This window comes from Aulonocara sp. 'chitande type north' Nkhata Bay, linkage group LG15 (genome assembly GCF_057382095.1).
Source record: "Aulonocara sp. 'chitande type north' Nkhata Bay isolate Kocher_YH1m ecotype deep benthic linkage group LG15, A_spYH_male_GT1.1, whole genome shotgun sequence".
Classification (NCBI taxonomy): domain Eukaryota; kingdom Metazoa; phylum Chordata; class Actinopteri; order Cichliformes; family Cichlidae; genus Aulonocara; species Aulonocara sp. 'chitande type north' Nkhata Bay.
The window spans coordinates 13,710,763-13,731,381 of NC_141358.1; the positions used below are offsets into that span (position 1 = coordinate 13,710,763).

Here is a 20,619-nt window from a genome sequence, read left to right on the forward strand (position 1 = left end):
CTGAATAAAATAAAACCGACTTCACCGGCCCTCTGGGCACGTATAGTGTCCCAGACTGAAGGTGTTGAAGAGAAATTAGGCTGAGCAGCAGAGCGCTGGGAAACAGCAGTTTCTGTGAAGGAAAACGCTGGGAGGCGCAGACATCCAACATGTAAAAATCACCCAGGGCAAGGAGGTGAATGGGCCAATCATGATGTCTGAGATATTGAATTTACCTCACGTAATGTGGCATGAATGAAGCCCTTAAAGGTATCAGTTTTCAGCCAATAAACAGGGAGAATCAGACACATGGTTCAGTTGGAGTTGAACATGTGAGGCCAGTCACAAACACCCACCCACCCACCCACCCACCCACACACACACACACACACACATATAGCCAATGCCCCGGTCACCCAGTCAGGCTGCTACTGTGAACATTAAAATCACCATTCGACTTAACAAATCAAACCTTTCGCTATATGTTAAGGTCTTGACAAGCTTTGATTTCTGTCCGTAACCCAAAATTAACCAAACAGAACTGTTCCAAAATACAGTAGCAGTCGAAATCATGCTTGACATTCACTATTTGAGTCCGCTTTTGTATTTCCACAGACTGAAAGCCTGTGCATTACCAAAACGCTTATGTTTTTTTCTGCTTCTTCTTCCTCCATTCAGCCAGGCCTGATGGCTCCTGCTGCTGGAGTGTCTGAGACTTTGATGGCGGCTCTGTGTCGTGTGGCGTTGGCGTCCGCGCTGTGCCAGGCGGCGTGTGTGGTCAACAGGCAACCGAGAAGCTGCGGGGAAGCGAAAGGGCTGTGGGTCAAGGCAGAAGCCCCTTTGGTTCGAGACAGGGCCTCACCATGTATCTCTTCTCCGTCCGCTCTTCACGCCTTCTATTCATCTTCAGATTTCTGTGTCTGTCTCCCTGGCTGACCTTGAATAACTCATACCTACAGTACGCATGGCATATGCCTCTTTCACAATTTTCTGCATCCTGCAAAGACTTATTATATCCTTCTCACACACTTACACCTCATCTTTCTCTCCTCCCTCCCTCTGTGGCCTAGGGGCATATGGTTTGGCTGGGCAAGAGATAAGAGAGACGTGTCAGCATGAGGTACTGAACAAACACATCTTTCATTTCTTCCTTTCTTCTCTCCTGCTTTAAGTCCACTTCCCTGTCCTAGTCCTTTCTCCTCTCCTCTTTCGTCCCTCCTCTTCTCTCCCGATCTCCTCACCTCCTTCGTCTCTGTGACGGCTGGGTACAATTAGGAGCAGAAAGCCTTTCGTCTTGTCAGGGAGAGACTTTTGTTATATTTGCGGCTGATGGAGAGGGGAGCGGAGGGAGAGAATGGGCTTCAGATGCTCTCTAGGAGTGAAGATGAGGGGGAAATGAAGGGCTAGAGGAGAAGAGACAGATCTCCTCATGCTGAATGAAAGGCCTTCTTTCCTCTCTGGTAGGGCACATCAGAGACATGCTCTCCTTCACTTTATGGAGGGGAAAGTGGTTTCCACCAAACTCTGCTTCCATTTATCTTTGGCTCGCTCGCCCTACTCGCTGTACACACACTTCCTCACGTGTTCACATTTGTACGGCACATGCACGCACATGCACGTTCTGCACGCATACTGGATTTGCTTTGATTCCTGATTGCTTTGGTTTCTGCGGTGGCTTGATCAGGTTACTGTTTAAACTCTGTGCCAAGCCAGTGTGTGTGTGTCTGTCTGAGCCTCTGTGTGTGTGCGTAGAAGTGTGATGATGGTCCCTCAGTCAGTGGTGGGAATAGCACAGTTTCAGCTGCTATTATTAGCCCTCTGTTCCACAGGCCTGATTCTTTTCCCTGTCTCTTGTCTGACACCAGCATTTCATTATTATCTGGCTCAAGCGCAGGAACATCCATGCTCCCAGTGCTAGCAACAGCTAGGACGCTTTCATTCCAACAAGGCTTTTTATAGGCTGCTACTCTCGTATACATTATGTCCTTTATTGTGTGAAAGACACAGGGTAGACAGAAATGGGTTAAAGCATCATTTGGTGGGTGCGGGTACTTTAAGATCTACTACAGCAGTGTAGCGGTCACAAAAACACATAATTTGTTCATATTTCAACAGATGAATCGATGAAAAATGGCAATGATAATGCATAAAAGCATAAAATTCAATTTTTGCACCAGTTTATGAAAACTTGGAAGTGTGCAGTCTGTACTTGAAAAAACATTGAGCTGAACAGGCGGAGGACAGAAGAAGTAGTGGCAGGCTTGTCAACTATCTATTGCAGATGAATAGTATCTGACACTTATGTCCTTAATAACAAAAATCCAGCAAAGACTTGGGATGCCTCTAAACCCTGAGTGGACCCATCTGCTGTTTGCTGAAGCTTTGTCCAAGATTTCTTCAGTAGAAGAGTGACTGTTCTTAAGGAAGGGAAACAGGGATAAAAGGCTGATGTATGATAAATTACACAAGAAATGGACTGAAAATCAGAAGCACCAGATCTTATGGAGTGATGAATTCAAATATGCATTATTTTCCTTCAAGAACCCTGGAGAACTTTTCCTAAAGACTACTTAAAGGAAACTACAAATAAGCTTGCTCTAAGAGAGTTTAGGCTACGTCCAAGACTAAAGGCAATCATACCAAATACTGGCTTTCAAGCTCATTAGAATTATACAAACATGGTTTTACTGGTTATACATGGGTATGCTGCACTCCCATGCATGTTTACATGCTTCAATAAATTGCTGCACCTTTTCCCATTTTCATATCAAAAACATAAAGACTTGAGGAGTGACTCGAGACTTTTGCACAGTACAATACATAAAACAAAAAAACAAGCTTAGTATTATTATTATTTTTATTATTATTTAGTGTTCAGCCGCCCATCAGAGTGCTGTTTCCAGCCCATACTAACCCCTTGATGTACTAGTTCCCAGAAACAGGTGACACACTTACTTTGCCTTTTGTTGCGCACTCAGACACCAGCAGACAGTTGACAGATGCACCCTTGACCGGTGAGCATTTCAAGGACACAGTCCTCACACTTGAATAATTTGAGCACAGTCACTGCTCACACATATGAAGACAAATGCATACACACACTTGCTCGCAGTACCCAGCGCACAACCCCCCACCACACTTACCAGTCTCACAGAGTGGCTTCCATTACAGATAAGTGCGGCACTGCTATTGACAGGGTCATGAAGGACCCTAGCTGTTGTGACCTTTGAGACTACTATCTGTTTGACCAGCCAGATGGTCAAAGTGAGAGAGGCTCAGTATTTTGAAAAGAAAAAAAAAATGCCACAACAGGGTTTTTTTAAAAACACCTTGCACTTCAGAGAAAGATTTCAAAAGAGAAAAGCCCCATTAGTAACATTTCTAATATGCTTGTATGATATAGTATGAATGAAAGAGGAATTTCCCTGTTAATCATTCATGTCTGTGTTTATGTTTGAAAGTGTGCGCGGGCAGCTCTCTCTGGATGTTTTCTCTGTATGTGAGCCGTGTGGCTCTCGACAAAAATAAACTTCCTGTGAGAAGCGCCTGCCACAGGCCAAAATCATTCTATAGCCCCTCTTTTCTCTTGTGTTTAATTCCTGACCCGAGACCAGTGTGATGTTAGTTTAGCAGTGCTTAAGATGCGTCCCTCGAGCGGCGAAGCCAACCAGGGGCAAGAGTGCTGTGAGTTTAGTGTACATGAATGACGAGTCCTCTGTGGTTTTTAACTTTAACTTCGAGTTCAGAAGTTCAGTCTGTGAACGTAGAAAGTTAAATCTATGAAACTGTCTACAGGGCTGTCCCTGACATTTCAGAGTCGTGAAATTGAAGATATTTTGGGTTAAAATGTCTTTGAACTTCTTTTTTTGTTTCTATAAATCAGTCAGTGAGTGATGTCCAAATATACGAGGGATGAACTCTAAATTTGTCTCTTCCTGTAAGAACATCTGGGTCTCTCTTTCTCTCATACTCACACACACACACACACACACACACACACACACACACACACACACACACACACACACACACACACACACACTGACGTCCCCCAACCGACACACAGATTCATGTATAGGATATAAACTGTTATCCACAGTTTCCCTTTGTCATTTCATCATGATTTTGGGTGAGAATTTATGTGAGATAATAGCAGTAAAACAGCAGTGTGATGTCACGTCCACAACCACAAGACTTTATGCTCCCACATTGTTGCGCAGTTAGTTTGATTTAATCAATTTTGGTTTGTTGTTTTACTACACATCATGACACTACATTGTATAATAAATGATGGCATGCGCAATTGGTTTTCAGCTGTTTTAAGCCAAAGGGCCAGCAAAATGGACTGAACCATCGTCTTTGTCCACATGGGTGAGAATGTGGTTTCTGTATATAAGATTATTTATTGCACCTGTGGCTAGTATATAGACTGAGCTGTCTTTCATTGAGTTAGGTCACTTTGTTTAGGTTTTGTTAGGCATTGTTTTCGTGTAGAGTTCTAATCAGTTGACCTCTTTTTTTTTTTTTTAGACTGACATATTTCTTAAAATAGCCTATTTAGGATTATATTTCTTGATATTGTCTTTGTGTTTATGGGGTATAAAAAAACCCACATTTTAAAAATTATACCTATGCCTGGGCATCCTTCGACTGCTTGGTCCCTTACAAGCAGGAAGGAATCTATGAGAAACCATATTTCTTCTTCCTGTTAGAGTACCAGGCTTTATGATTGAGGAGGTGGTGATGGCGGTGCTCTTGTGGTTTAGTTAAATCCTAGACCCGCTGGTCATGTTGCTCACGAGGTGCTGAAGCTTGGGGATCTGATGCTGGCTAATGGGCTGAAACGGCTCACTGTAAATGTCGCTGGCTTCCTGGGTGGTCATCTTTATCAGGTGGGGTATAAACCTAAGTGGTACTGAAAAGGTTTTGACTCAAGTCCAGAAAACAGTCCTTAGCTGACCACTTGGAAAAATGTGAATAGCCAGAGAATTTGTAGATTTTCTCTCTATGGAATTCTCAATTGATACAGAAGACCTGTTGTTGTTTTATTTTTGCTTTTTTCTCTGCTTGGAGTTGGTGTCCTTGCATCGGATTGTCAAGTGTGTGCAGGCTTTGTGGTCAGTTTTCATAAACACACACATTGCTAATGTTGTATCTGTCGTATCTGTCATCTATCTGCAGATCTCAGTGTTATCTGTCCTATAGACACCCTACCCAAATACCACAAGCTAGATCCCACACTGGAGAGTCAAAGTTCACCTGGTTGGGATCTGACCCCTGTGTGACCTCTTCTGATGTGATTGATCACTAACACAAAAGAGTCCCAGTGGTCAGTGGTCACTGAGGTCCCGGGCCATCCGTTAGCCACAGCAGGGGGAGATAGGGGAAAGGTTTCCGGGTCAGGGGTCAGGGAGATGCCACATGCTCGGTCGTCTGTCACATGGTTTGGCCCTCTTGGATGACACTGGACGGCTTTGAGAACCCAGTCCAGTCTCCCTGTAGTCCACCCTTCTGGATAGATGTGATTCATACAGGCTATCAGTTCCCTCTGATGAGGCCAACATATGACTTATGGGATGCACCAGACTTTACAGAATGCTTAGATGCCATGTGGTTGTAAACCAGGGCAACAAAAAGAAGCTCATTTCGGGCTGTCTTATATCTATGTGATATACCATGGAAGTAAGTTATTTGTATGTGGCTGTTGTTTAGTCTGTGTAAAAAAAACAAACAACAAACAAACTTAAAAAATTCAATACCACATTTTATGTTTTCCTGTCTTTGTACACATGCACATGACCCTCCAGCCCCCAACATCCCCTCATTCAACACACACACACACACACACACACACACACACACACACACACACACACACACACACACACACACACACTTATAAAGTGGAGGTGACCCTGTCCAGACGGGATATGAGGCTCAGTTCCATGGCAAAGCGCTGCTATTACTGCCGAGGAGGGGAAATGTGAGCCAGCTTACTGTCCTAAATCGATGGACTCGCTTCTGCTGTCCCAGGAGTCTGCTCATTCTCTATCACTGTCACCACAGCCCGTCTATCTCTCTTCCTCCACATCTCCCCTCTCAGTTTCTTATGCTCTTTGTTGCTTTCACGCCACCCCCTCCTCCTCTCCCCTCTGTTTTAGTGTTTGTATCTACAGTTTATCTCTTCTTATCTCACAGTAACCGATATGCAACATGAAGAAATCTGATGGACAGAAATGAAGAAATGTGAAGCCCACAGCAATTAATACACAACAGTTTGCCTGATGCAACATGTCTGATAGCACCAGTCATTATCCTGTGTAGCCTCTTCCCTCTATCTTCCCTTCTTGTCTTTCCTTATCTTATTTTTTCTTCCGCTGAAACTTTAATAAGTGTTCGTCTTTCTGACTTATCGATTCACAGCGGAAATCACTGCTCTATCTTCCTGCTGCTTTGGAGGAATGGCAGATCAGCTTTTCATTTCAGTTCAGTTTAATTAGTGTGTGGTGGGGGTGGGGATAACACAAGATGTTTAGGAGATGCGGGATGAGGAGGCAAACTGTAACACCCACTGTAAATAATGTTTGTTGCTGTTTGTTTCATTGTATACGCAGGCATGTACTGTACATCTTTGTTAGTTTTCACATGTGTAAACACATTTAAGCTATAAAGACAGGGAGTAGGATTGTGTGTACAAATACATCCTTCAATGCGTATATATGAGACTTTGTGTTGTGTTTGCATGTCTCTGTATACTTGACAATGAGGTTTCTTATACTTCCTGTATAGTTAGGACCAGCTACATGTTCAGATCCTGAGAGTGTGCTCCTTATTTTAAAGTTGCTCTGCCGGTAAGACATGATATTAGGGAAACTTGGCCTACATTACTGTGCAAAATGTTTAATCCACTGCTAACTCCTTTCAGTTTGGTTCCAAGAAGCCAAACTGTTGTAATCATTTTTCAAAATGGTCTTGAGCAGCAGTGCTACAAAAGCTTCTCTGAAGTTTTTAGAAGTTTGTCTTTAGATATTGGCTGCCTTTTGCTCAGTTTTAGTCCGGCCCTTTTACCTGACCATCTCTAAAAGGAATTTTTGGTTGTTTATGTAGGGTTTTTTTTAAGCCACGTAACACAGACCCATGAATCATTCAGGCATATAAAAGTCGCCTAACTCAAGGAGTGAATCAGTGTTCATCCCTTGAGTTAGCAGTCTACAAATAACAGACAATTTAGCAAAGAGCCCATGCTAATCTAACAATTTTAAATTCTATTTTTAGGAACTTTGTTGCCAGTGACAAAAAGGCTTAAAAATAGTATTTTTAAACAACAAGGCAATTACCCAAGAGCTAATATCGGTAAATCTGGCATATCTCTATGTACTGTGCAGTGTGTCCTTAAAAAATCTGGGTAAGTTAGACAAGCAGATGATTTGATTCAACAGTGAGTGTCTACAGCCATCTGTAAAGCACAGAGGAGGATCTTTCATGGTTTGCATATCACTCCCAGACATTACTGAAGCAGCATCGGATAATCTCGAGAAAGAAAAAACAAAAGACAGCCAACATCTAAAAAAGAGCTTTCAATGTCCTTCAACATGCCTGCAGCACTGTTCCAGAAGACTGTTTAAACTTTACCTAAGAGAGTTAGGGTTGTGTTGATAAATGAAGGTGGTCATACCACACCAAGGTTGAATTTTACAAACTGTTTTTGTATTTTTTAAAATATATTTCCATTTATGTTTGCATGTCTGTATTTTCCATTTTCCTACTAAAACATAAAGATTCAAGACTTTTGCACAGTACTGTATATGTGTTAACACTGTGGCTCCATAGTGTAGTGGTTAACACATTTGTCTAACATCCAAATGATTAATGTCTGGAGAGCGGGAGGAGACAAGTCCTTTGGAGGGTTACATCAGGAAGGGCATCAGGCGTGAAAAGCTGCTAAATCAAATTTGTGGAATCATCCATTGTGGTGTCCGCTTGTCAATAAGTCAACAGCCCAGAGGTTTTCACTATTCAGTGACATATGAGGAAATGAAATGGCTTTGCCAATGAGTGTGATGGGTTAATAAACACGTTAACCCATATATACTTGTGGTCAGAGGTTTTTGCACTCATCATGGGCATGAATGGTAATTTGGGTGTTTTAATGATTTCTTTGAACTGTTCTTTTTCCAAGGTGGAATGGCTCTACAGCATACATCTTTAATGACTTTTAAAAAACACAAGTTTTGATTTATTTTGCATTATCTCAATATCACACAGGGTGAAAAGTATACATAGAGTTTCTGTTGTAAACATCTACTAAGGTTCAGTAGTTCAGTCTTGACCTATAAGGTAGTTTTAACTATAGGGCTGTTTTTTTCCAATTTGGATGGGTTGGATGGGCTCTGTCAGTTTCTTTTCTCGTGCTGTCATAGCAGAGATGAGATGGTCAGAATTATGAAAACAAGATTGAAGAATTTTGTTTAAGATAAGGATTAGTAGCAGGGGTAGGCTGAGGTTAGTTTAAAGTTTAGTGTCAGGCATGTAAAGGCCTGAGTCTAGAGATGCAACTCCCAGAAGTACAAACTTGTGTGTATGATGATATGCACAGCTAAATTCCCTTCATTATCACTTGGGGAACACTTTGCCTTTGCACAGCCATGACTGCGACCCTGTGTTTCAATTCTAATATAAAAAAGAAGGCAAATTTCAGCCAGGAGGATTTTCCTGTAAACGTCCTCCTCTGGGTGAGAGCCATCAATCTGCCTCTGGCAGCATTCAGGCCGGAAACAAGGATCACATTCAGTCAAAACAGACCAGTGTTTGGTTTCCACCGTAGAACACGGTTGGACGCCAGTGGCAAGACCCTCACTGTGTGTGTGAGTGTGAGTGAGAAAAGAAGTGAGAACCTCTGGTTTCTTTGACAATTTGAAACACAGGTGAACTGTGAACCCCTTGTATCTAATTTGTTAATTTGCCCGGAAGCGAAGAAAACCTTGACAGCCTTGCTTACTAAATGGAGTGAACTTTCATCTCTCGACACTATAATTGCGTGCCAGTGCCAGTTGGTGAGCTGCACAGGCACACGGAAGACGCCTGGTCTTCTCAACACATGTTACTGTGCTTTGTAATGAGTTGAAAACTCCCATCTGTAGCTTGCTCTCTGTTCTCCTTTCTTCTCTGGGTCAGAGAATATAAGCCATTAATCATCACCTGGGTGTGTGACAGCCAGCGTTTGATTGGAGGTTTGATCCCAGCTCTTTGACAGCCTTCTCTCTCTGGCTGGTGTTGCTAGAGGGGTAAAGGTAGGGAGGCAGGGTGGCAGGGATGTGCAGGGGGGGTTGAGCACACTTCACAGGAAGCATAATTGGCCGTGAGTGAGTGCTTACTGGATCAGCAGCGAGATCCCTGACTGAGCAGTGTGTGTCAGCTGCCCTGGACCCCCTCCAAGAAGCTGGGGATATTTTTAATTTACCTCCTACATCAGGCCTCAGGAATGCCCCCCTCCCTCCCCACCTATAGATTCCATACCCCACCCCCTCTCCCTTTCATTCACTCTTGCTCTGCTTCCCATTATCTTTATTTGAAATTCAGATCTAGATTGTCTCATCAGAAACACATGTTAGCGGCATACTTGTGTATGTGCGGAGCGTACAGGAGCTGCCGTGTGCATGCCAGCATAGGTACATGTGATCTTAAGCACACAGATTCACATTATTTCACTCTGAAAGCTGATACGTGGGTTCACTGTGAAATGGGCCCAAGGTGCACTCCGGAAATACCTGAAAGCAGAGCCAGGATGCATGTTGTTTTATCCAGCACTGCCAGGTCACAAGAGTTCAGACTTTCTTCACAGGCATGCCTTTCTGATTGATCTGGATCGGAACCAATGACTGGTCCTGCCCTTAGGAACAGTAAATCTACTTTGTTACTAATACATAACCAGGTTGCCGTTGTTTAGATGCCTTCTGAAGGGGCCCTGCTGCTACCGCCGTCTTACTTTGAAAACATCACAAGGACAGTTTAAGGGCTTTCTTGGCTTAGTTTTTTTGTTTCTTAACATGGCTGTTTTTCGAATCTTCAAAAGTGATGACACCATGATGTAAACATTTCTGTCTTGGTCTATATCAAGCCCCTCGGTGCCACTACTTTCAAAATACTTAGAAATACAGGAAGTATTTCTTCTCCACCAACTACTTGCTCCCAGGACGGCAAGACCTCTAGGAGGCAACTATGTGGTCACATACATAAACATACAAGGCAGAAGTTTCTGGTTTAGATGTTATGGGAAGTCTGACTTCAGATTTAATTGTTTTCCCCTTTAAGAGAAAAGATAATATGACTGTTAATCTGACACCTTGCTGACAAGGCAGTCCTGTAAGAAAGGCCGAGAACATTTTGAAGATCAGAAGGTGAGGAAAGGTTTCCTTGACTCTCACCATCAAGGTTAGAGGGAGGTGAGCTAAAGCAGGGTTCACTGCCAAGGTCTGCATGTGTATTTCTGTGTGTGTGTGTGTGTGCCCTCTTTTTATGAACGTTCACCTGAGGAGAGGCTGTTTCCGCTGTCACGGTAAATTCCTGTGCAGATCTCAGTGTCAGCACCGGCAGTGGTCTGTCTTTGGGGTGGTCGCACTCAAGAGGCCCCCTGTTTCATAGCTTCTGAGGTCGCCCCCTGCCATGCCTGCCCAGAATAAAGTCTGCCTTTGTGCTCTGGAAACATCATTGATATACCTCAGACAAGCAGCTTATATTTCAGTAGCCAATAGACATTGATGAGCATTTGTAATTGTGGACAAGAAGAAATCTTTAATTATTTCTGTTAATTTGTACACTTAGGTGTCCTATTCTTATGTAAGATTAAATCATTGGTTGTTCTATTACAGTGCTTAAACACTTAAAGTTAACAGTTACCTAGAATCCTTCTTAAAGGAACAAAAAGCACAGCTCATGTTGTTCATCATAGAAAGAGACTTATTTTTCTTATCAAGGACAAATCTTGTCAGGTTAATTTTTCATACAAAGTTATTTCCAGTACCAGGATATTCAACGTGTTTGTTGCATTGCATTGTTGTCACACTCAAAACCAAAAGTGAGCATCATCACATATAACAAAGAAGATGAATTGAAGTGTCAGTCTTGCTCCAAGTTACTTTATAAATATTTTGCTTAACAATAGGGATTTTTTGCAGCGTACCATCAAGGTGCCCTTAGAAATCCCCAGCAATTCTGAATAGCCCAGTGGCCAATAAAAAAAGACTGGTTGTCTGGGCAGTTCACAGCTGTTTGGGTTTTTGAACTGTGGAATTGTGCACAAGAGAGCCTCATTCATGCCCAATACGTGAGTTTACTATGAGCTCAACTGTCTCGTAAATTCACTGAGAGATTCCGTGAGTACGTTTCATTCAAATCATGTGCTCTAGTTTAAAAGCATTGTGCATCCCATTAGACAGTGATAATAATCTCCAGCCAATTAGGATTGAAGAACCAGATAATTAATGATGTTCTTTTGTCACTGCTTTCATTATTCCGATCTTGGCTTGTGAAAAAGCCACCGACTTGCATATGTGTGCAATAAGTGTTTTATTGTTTTTGTGAACTGGGCTGTGGAGGGGGATTCAATGTGTGTGATGAGGGGGAGGAGGGAGGTGGGGAGGATTTGTTGTTATCTAATATGCTATGTTCAAGCTGATTTTTCCACCTCCAGGTGTAACAAAGCAGGGGAGGCAAATGAGGGAGGAGCCTATGTAAATTAATTTCCTATTGCTGTTTTCTTTGTCTCTAACCCTTTCTGCTTTCCAGTCCTATGTACTGCGCTTACGCTGTTTCCTGCTACACCCCACAGTCAGTGTCTTTCTCCACATCCCTCACTGCCTCCCATGGTTTTGCTTGATTTTTGTTCTTCAGTCTCTTTGTCTATACATCACTAATGCTATAGATACATGACGTCACTCTGGTGCTTGCACTCATTACTGTAATAGCCCAGCGTGCTCTGCTTGGGGAGGGGAGTCCAGACAGATTTTCCTGCTGTACTCTGCATAGGTAGTGCATCATCTCCCTTTGTCTGTCTTTCTCTATCAACCCCAACTCTCTTTGTGCCTTTGTCTTACAATCCCACCTTTCTTTATTGCCCCATTCCTGCCTTTGTCTTTTGTTTCTTTTGTTTGAACTGTGACACTCCATTTATTTCTCACTGTCTCCCTCTTTTTCTGCCTCCCCCTCCTCCCCTCTTCTTCAGCCTCCTAATTCCCTTTACACTTTGCCACACACTTCCCGTGTCTCATGGCAGTTAGTTGAGCGTAAGTGTTGGAGCCTGCTCTTTGTCGTAAAGTACACTAATAACGATGACCCTGCGGTCTGATGTGCAGGATGTCTTCCACCACCACGACCCCTCTGGGAGGTGTCAGTAGCACTCTCTGATGGGGAACGTGTATATGCGCATATGGGCCCTCATGCGTGTGTGTTTCACTGGTAATGTAATGTAAATATCTATCACAGGAGAGGAGAAAATGGAAGATCAAAGCCGATAGGATGTAGGAGAACAGACAGCTGAGTCTAAATATGTTTGCCCTGCAATATTAGCTATGGGTCTGATGTGTTTAGAGATGGAAGAAAATCCTAAGAGGCGCTGATTCCTCAAATATGAACTTAATAGATGCAGTTGATGCAAGCATTAGTCTGGCTGCTATTAGTCTGGCCATGTGGAGTGGGGGGTGGTTGTGGAGGTAGAGGGGATTGTCCACTAAGCAGAAGGTCAATGGTTTCGCTACTCCAGTCTGCATGCTCAAGTGTCGTTTGTGTAAAACATTGCTGTATGCTTGGATGTGTGTGTGAATGGGTGTCAAGAGTGCTTTGAGTGGTCCACAAGACTGAAAAAGTGCTCTGCGTAAATATACACCACTCCATTTACCATGTGCTTCTGGAAATTTCAGGACTGCATCATCAATTTTCATGCATCTGTCAAGTTTTACTGTGATATCGGAGAAGGCAGGAGAGCATCTGAAAAGAAAAATGTGAGTCGAGCTCCTCAAGTCTCAACGGGGCAATGAGAAATGATGGGTGGTGACAATACACCCTTCAACAAAAAATGCGCTTCCTCTTCAGTAGCCCTTCCAATCGTGTCCCCAGGCCTCTCACAGCTGTCTGTACCACGAAGCTCTGGCTTGAGAACCTTTGAGGCTCCAGGAGGCCACCAAGCTGCCCTCCCCAAACTGTCATCCCGGCTGCTTCACCCTGAGCCCTTATGCTGGGCCTCTGACCAGGAGCCAGGGGAAAGCATAGGGCAACTGCACTAATCTTTTCATATGATGTGGCCTGTAGAAAGGTCTTGATATGAACTGAATGTGACAACAGCAAATTACAGCCAACAAAGGGCACAGAGGCCTGAGGGAAGCTATCACACAGTGGACTCCACAATGACTAGTACAAAGCTACTGTCCGCCTGCATTAGCTGTGTCTAACTTTTATTTTGCTTGCTTTCGCCATCTCTTGGTCTCTTCTTTCCTCTTTTACTACTGTCATTACCTCTGTCCAACTGAATGAAGTTGGACGATGTCAGTTAAGTGGACACGTGTGGACAAACTGTCAGCCACTGATCTAGCATGTGAACTCATTTTGTATTTACATGTGCTCATCCTAAACGAACTGGATTTAGGTTCTGCTTTGCTCATACCATGCTGAGATGGTTGTTTGTCTGCTATTGATCACAGCCACTCGTAATCAATCCCTGCGGTCTTGCTGCTGCAGAAAAGACGCATAAGTAATTTGAGCATTGCAAGAGATGTGACCAGGAATAAGCCTGACCCCGTCTGCTCCTCCACAGTGTATTGATCCTGCGTTGCTTTTGGCAGATGTATGATGCCAGTTGCTTGCAATCTCATCAACGTGGCAGTAGTGCACACCGGCCCTGGGTGGTCACTGTGGCAGTTTACGGGCATTACGTAACCCCCCACGGATGGAGTTGTGATTGGAGACTGATAAGATTTTGTGATCCCTGTAGAGGATTTAACACACGCCTCACTTCATCCCTGATCCCCCTTCCACTCAGCATAAAGCAAATTACTAGTAACAATCTGTAGTGACAGTAGCGCAGGCTTCTAGTACAACAAGGACAATGCCTCAGCTCCCTCCCTCCCTTACTCCCCCAACAATTATAAGTACCCCACTGGGCTCAAAGAAGGCTGTCGGCCTCAATTTCACTAAACTTTACACGTCTAAACAGTGTACTTAGATGGCAGTGAAAAGAAAAATGTTTTTCCTTTTTTGTCTTCCCCCCCTTTGTCCCGGCAGTCCTCGATTGTTTCTAATTGATCGTGCTATGAGGTTCATATTCATTGCAATTTTCCCATGCATTTGATGGCCTGTGTGCTCATTGGATGGACAGGGGTCTGGGAAGGTGCTGACATAAACAAACACATGCCAACATGACCACCTATGTGAGAAGTAACATGATTTGACAGCTGAAAATGAACTGACAGTCCAACTTTGATTAAGGCATCTTGCAAAAAAGGAGGAAAACAGTTTTATGGGATTTTCATAACATCACCATAGAAAGGTAGACGTTCTCAGCCGTACCTCTGTACATACAGAAAGGAAAAGACATAGGCATAGGAATCAATGTATGCATGTATGCCACTTTCTGTTTCCTGAAGGTCACCTCAGCACTGACTGTATTAGTAGAGCAGGAGTGGGGGTGGAAGTATAAGAAGTAAGTGGAATAAGACAGAAATGAAGAGTAAGCACAAACAAAGGAGACAGGAGCGTGTTAGCTCCTAATCAGGACAAAGACACCTGATCAAGAATAAAACTGAATATCCACTTTTTGAAATCTGAAGAACATTTCTGACCTTAGTTCCTGCTTGCATTATAAAAAGAACTAACTGTCAGGAAGCACAGCATTGCTGTCTCCTGTGAACCCTTTGGCATAACATTCAGCCTTCATCAATGTTTTCTTATGAGTTGTGTAACGCCACCCTAACAGTACTGGCTCGCCCTTGACTGTCACTCTCATCATCTCCATCACTCCTTAAAAATGGATATTGAGTGGAAACCTGCAATGAAGAAACGCTGTACCCTTAAAAAATGCCTGAGCCACTCTGTTAAGGTCACCTTGTGTTTCCACAAGTGTTTCCCTTTGCACGCAATGCATTGTCCTCCTTTGAGCTAACACTCGGTGTGTTGAGAAACAATACAAATTTAAATGAATTTGCCCTGCAGTTGACTATTTGCATATCTATGTAACTAAGGATGCTCTCACCATATTTCATCGATTAACATATCTCGAAGCTGTCTGCAACAAGATTAATTAAAGCCATTTATCTCCTAAATGTCCCTGCTGTGCCTAAGGACATCACTATTTGTCTTTGTGATGATTACTGTTCAGGGCAGTAGTCTTCACTGGAATGCCATCTAAAGAAAGTAATCACCACTATTGGAAACAATAGAGCTGTGAAAAATCATCCCTACGTGCATTGGCTGGCTTTAAGGCGCCAGCGCTGATGATATTCTGTACATCATCCCACTGAGTCGACTATCCTCGCTGAACCTCCTGTTGTTTGCATCGATTCTCTCTCCCTCCCTTCGCTTCATTCTCTTGCATAATAGCAGCCGTGAGCTCGTAGTAGCAGCAGTGAGCTCACAGCGGCTCATCCCGCCCACCCAGCCCGGCTCGGCTCAGTCGTTACTGAAAAGCTTCCAGTATTTCATCATCCTCTCTGTCTCCCCTCAATGACCCCAGCTGCAGCTATACTCTCTGTCGCCTCAGGGTGGCAGCGAAAGCATGCATTTTTTCTTCCCTTCTCAGCACAGACACATTGTCCTCATTGACTCTGCGTATGTGTGTGTGTGTGCGCCTAACGGCTGGCACAAATACCAACCGCCCGGAGTCTGCAGTACTCTCTTTCTACAACAGTCTGGCACTGGCTAACACCAATAGACACAAGGGAGGAAGAGAGCGAAAGAGAGAAAGGAGACCGAGTGAGGGAGGGGAAGGAGAGACACTGCAGGGAGAGAGAAAAAAAGGACAAAGAAAAAAAGAGAGAGAAAGGGAACGTTTAATGCAGAGAAGGAGGAGGAAGAGGTAATGTATAGAATGATGAAGTAAGTGGTAAAGATGGAGAGAGACACAATAGGATGCTCTGGGACGTTGAGGGGTTTAAGAAAAGGATTTAAGAAAAGGAAATGGAGTGGGAAAGAAAAAAATACAAATGTAATATAGAAAAAAAACAGACAAGTGGCTGATAGGAAGAAAAATGAGGTGAGAACACAATAGGAAGGATATAAGGGGAGAAGAAAGTAAGGCAGAGAAGGTAAAGAAGGGAGACAGTGATGAAGTACCTACAGAGCCTAAAATATAGTTTTTTGTCTATATGTCCCAGGAAAAAAATGTATCTGCAGTGCAGAGGACATTGGTCTACTGTTATGACAACAGCTGTCCATTGATATGTAGGTATATCTGTGTGTATGTGCGTGTCCTATTTCATATAGGTGTAGCTTCAGAAACACATATTCAACAGACTGGTCTGGCCACAAGCAGGATGGTGGCAGAATATGCTGTAGTACATGTAAAGGGGGCATAAGTGGGTGTGTGAGGAGGAAGAAGAAGGGCTCTTAAGTCAGCACCTGTCGTGTGCTGACCCCAAAGGAATACTCTGTGTGTGTGTGTGTGTGTGTGTGTGTGTGTGTGTGTGTGTGTGTGTAATAGTAAAAGGGAGATGTATTGGAATGCTGCCGAATCCCCTGAGGGCCCCACCACACACACACACACACACACACACACACACACACACACACACACACACACACACACATACACACATATGCGCACAGTGTGCCCACCATTCCCTCAATGAGTCTTCATAGCGCAGAACCCTGTGATCCCGGCACTTATCACATAGGCAGGCGCAAGAGGAATACACAAGCAGATGCGTACAATATGCACACTGCAAAGTGCGGGAAGGTGCTGGAGGTGCTGTACACACAGGATGGAAGACATTGGCTGATGTCCAGTTGAGGATTATATCACTTCCCCACTGCTTTCTACTTGAATACAGGGAAATCTAGTGGAGCCCCAACTGTGCCAGCGCTTCCCCTTCCTCTCGCTGGCACCTCTGCACCGCCAGCTGCACTACAACTGGGGATTCAGGCGTGTTAGTAATTTACACAATCTTAATCCAACGGCAAATTCCATCTGTAACAATAGAATATCCCTGTGTCCCGAGGAGTGTTTTGTGAAGAACACTTGCTCATTTTCATCCCCATTAAGTTTTGCATCCATAAAACACTTACACACACAATTGAACCCTTCCTTGTACAGTACCATTGGGAATTTTGAGGCTTAAGTGTGTTGCTCAAGTACATGTTAAGGGCTATTTAGGGGAAAGTTATTTTATATATCTATTTTTAATAGTTTTCACATTTTTACCTCTTAAATTGCTGTAAATATTCATGGTCACATATCATTTTTATGTCCTGGAAGTGTGCGGTAATTTCCTGGTGCTGTAATGGCAATAAAACCATTTGATTCCAAAAATGATAGGTATAATTTTTCAGACATTAACCCTATAAAACTTAAGGATCCCCAATAAAATGCATTTAAGTGAGCTGTCTGGACACCATTGCACTGTGACCTCCTGCCATGACCTTTAACCCACAGAGTGTATACACAATGGGAAGCAATGAAACAAGGGATATGGTAAAGTAGTGGAACTCCCCAAGGTCAAAGACTTTATGGGCTAGGAAAGAAAAAAAGAGGAAGGGATGAGGAACAGGAAGGGAAACAGGACAAGACAAGAAAGATGACAGGAAGTCAAGCTAGTCTGAAAAAATAGTTTATCACTCACTGGCACATTAACATATACCATGCTCCACATATACCTTCATTCACACACACACACGCACATACACAGTAGCCTACTTCCCCAGTGTTTTGGTCAAAGCGGCAGAGTTAAGATCCCCAAAGTAATTATGAAATTTAATTACAATTCCTTAGGGAACAGTATGGAAATGAGCTCTGTACCAAAAGGCTGAGAGTTGCACAGCACAGCACAGCAGCTAAGTCAGGGACAACGCTGGAAACACCAAGCAACGTCACGACAGCTGAGGGATTACACAACGGAGCTGACATTTAACATGGCACCTGTGACAGGAGCGGCAGTGTGTCGCTCACACTTTCAGTTTGTCTGTCAGTATTCCGGGTGTGAACTTCAGACACAAAACTTTACATCTGTGGTAGCATTTGATCCGAATACAGAATAGAGGCTGTACTGGAAGCCATAGTATAGATTGCATTCTGTCTGATTGACAAAGTGTGATAAGATGTGAAATCCGCGGGGGTTGAAAATAGAAAACACCCAACTGAACCGCGGTCAACAAGCCATTAATCCTGCCTGGCAAACACACAGATGTGCGGAGAGCAAACACAATCCAATCACGTCTCCAAGCCATGGAATGTGGACAGATGCAATAACAATATATGACATCAAAGCATGCATGGTTGTAAGCTCCAAGGGGTTGAATAACCCCTCAGATTAGTCCTGTAAGTCATGGCAGCCCCCTCTGTTCACAGACCCAGACGTCATAAATGTCCCCAGACACTGAGAACCAGCGTTCGGGCTTGGCCTCACTAACCCTAGGTGGATGCCGGTGGGTTACTTAGATTTGTAGTCATCTAGCTCCCAAGTTTAGTCTTCCAGTGTTTCACACTCAGCGTTCTAACAGCACAGGGGTTATGTCTTAGATGATGAATCCAAGACCAGGGATGACCAGAATGAATCAGATCAGCTGCCTGGGGGATGGTTGGGTGGGGGTGCACCCATGAGTTGACATTTTCCAACAAAGGTCCCCATGATCTTGGGCAGCAGAGATGTACTTGACAATGGGAGGAAGTTATTAAGTGTTCAGCATTTTTTTTTATCCTGCATGATTATTGATGTATGTAAATATTGGCCCACTCGAGGCATCCTAATGGCTCAGACAAAAGCAGAACTAATCCCATGTAATTACAGGGCCCTTGAGTCATGTGTTTGTATCGCTTCAGTCTCTCCGCTCTGAATGATCTTATAAATCATGAAATTAGAAGGCACTGGAGCAGCACAAACCGCTGCCAACACTTAAGTAGAGACACCATTCCTAACACTCAACTTTAAATTGATTTCTTGACTGTGAACACAGCGCTCTTATAGCATTCATTTATTTTCTTTGCTTTGTTCTTTTCTTTTCTTTTCTTTTCTTTTCTTTTGTAAGCTTGGCTAAATATAACTATTTATTGTGGCAGTAGTCCTGTACCTGAATCTCAATCCAACTGACACTGTTCAGACATGCCTTGTTTGGCACAAGGCCTATTTCTTTAAAGTCCTCATAAGTTGTAGAGATATTCAACTTCAGAATAAACAGACCAATAAATTAGAGAATTTTCTTTTGAGTTTCAAATGTTTGCACTCATCACTTCAGCTCCTGCTGTCACTACAAATGCTGGCTTCTGGCTTCTTGGCAGCCAATCTTTCTGAACCTGTCTCGCTGTACATGGACGAGACGTCTGTGCTCCTGTTCTGCTAACAACAGGTGTGTCTCTGAATTGAAGGCCACCCTATGGGGAAAAACACGCTGATAGAAAACACACAGAGGCATGCACACACACCCAGACACACAAAAGGAGGCTCAGAAAAAAGTGAAGGGCAAAAAGTGGAGTTGGTGAATGAAGCAGGTTTAGATGAAAGAGGTTCTTTTGACATCACCGGGCTGCTGAGCCTCTGCTGGCAGCTACAGTCAGGGTCCGTGCCAACAGGGCAGATGCTGAGGCCCTGCCACCTGATATGGTAGGAAAAGTTTGAAAAGCACGAGAAGAGGAAGAGAAAAGGATAAAAAGGTGACAAGACAATGGAGAGTGGGAGTGACAAAAAAACCCAATGGTGTGTTCAGACAAGAAAAACATCAAGAAAATGAGAGTTTTGTGCCATTTCATCCTTTTGCTTGCATTTTCCTCCACTCTGCTTTCTCCCTGTCTATTACACACACAATCGCACATGCACACAAATTGTCTCACATTAGCATAATCCTGCCCATGAGCATGGGAGTTATGGCTATGCTCCCAGGAAGGCGGCGACTTATGTTGTGTGTTTCTAATCATATTACAGTTAGCCCTAAACTGATGTTCTTGGCACGGTTCCTGCTGATACGCATGCTAAACTCAGCCTCCAGCACTGGACCGCCGGTGTTAAACACTGGCTTGATATTTAAAAGAGTCCTAAAGATTTTTGTCTCTTTTTGTACAGTTGTTGATTCTCTTTATCATTAAACATGTTTTACTGCTCTCCTGGTCCTGCTTAGTGTGGAATTTGCAGATGTTATAGATGAACTTTTCTTCCTGGCTTCATTTCTCAACAGAAGTTAGTCAACTTCAAACAGAATCTCACCTTGTGGAAATACTCCATTTAGTTCACGTGAGGGCTCACCTGAGTTGAGCATGTCGGCAGGTTGAACTCGGCTGCCTCAGACATCTGTGTTTCTCGCGTGCAAGTCTTTTGCAACGAAATGTAACTTAACTTTTATTTGCTATGTGTGTGAGTGCAGTCATGTAGTAAAGCGCTGAAATCACAGAGCGCATTCTTATGCTTTTTACAACACAACCAAAGCAAATATGTTGTTGGACCAGCTTGTCTA

General features: G+C 43.5%; 1 long non-coding RNA gene across 1 annotated transcript in view; it reads left to right on the plus strand.

Annotated features, from left to right (window-relative positions):
- The first annotated feature begins 687 nt into the window (after nucleotides 1-687).
- LOC147312743 (uncharacterized) overlaps nucleotides 688-20,619 on the plus strand; it is an 88,541-nt gene continuing 68,609 nt past the window's right edge. Inside the window, exons 1-2 of the long non-coding RNA XR_015125092.1 lie at nucleotides 688-937; nucleotides 1,050-1,099. This is a non-coding gene — a long non-coding RNA (uncharacterized LOC147312743). The remainder of the gene's footprint in view (nucleotides 938-1,049; nucleotides 1,100-20,619) is intronic.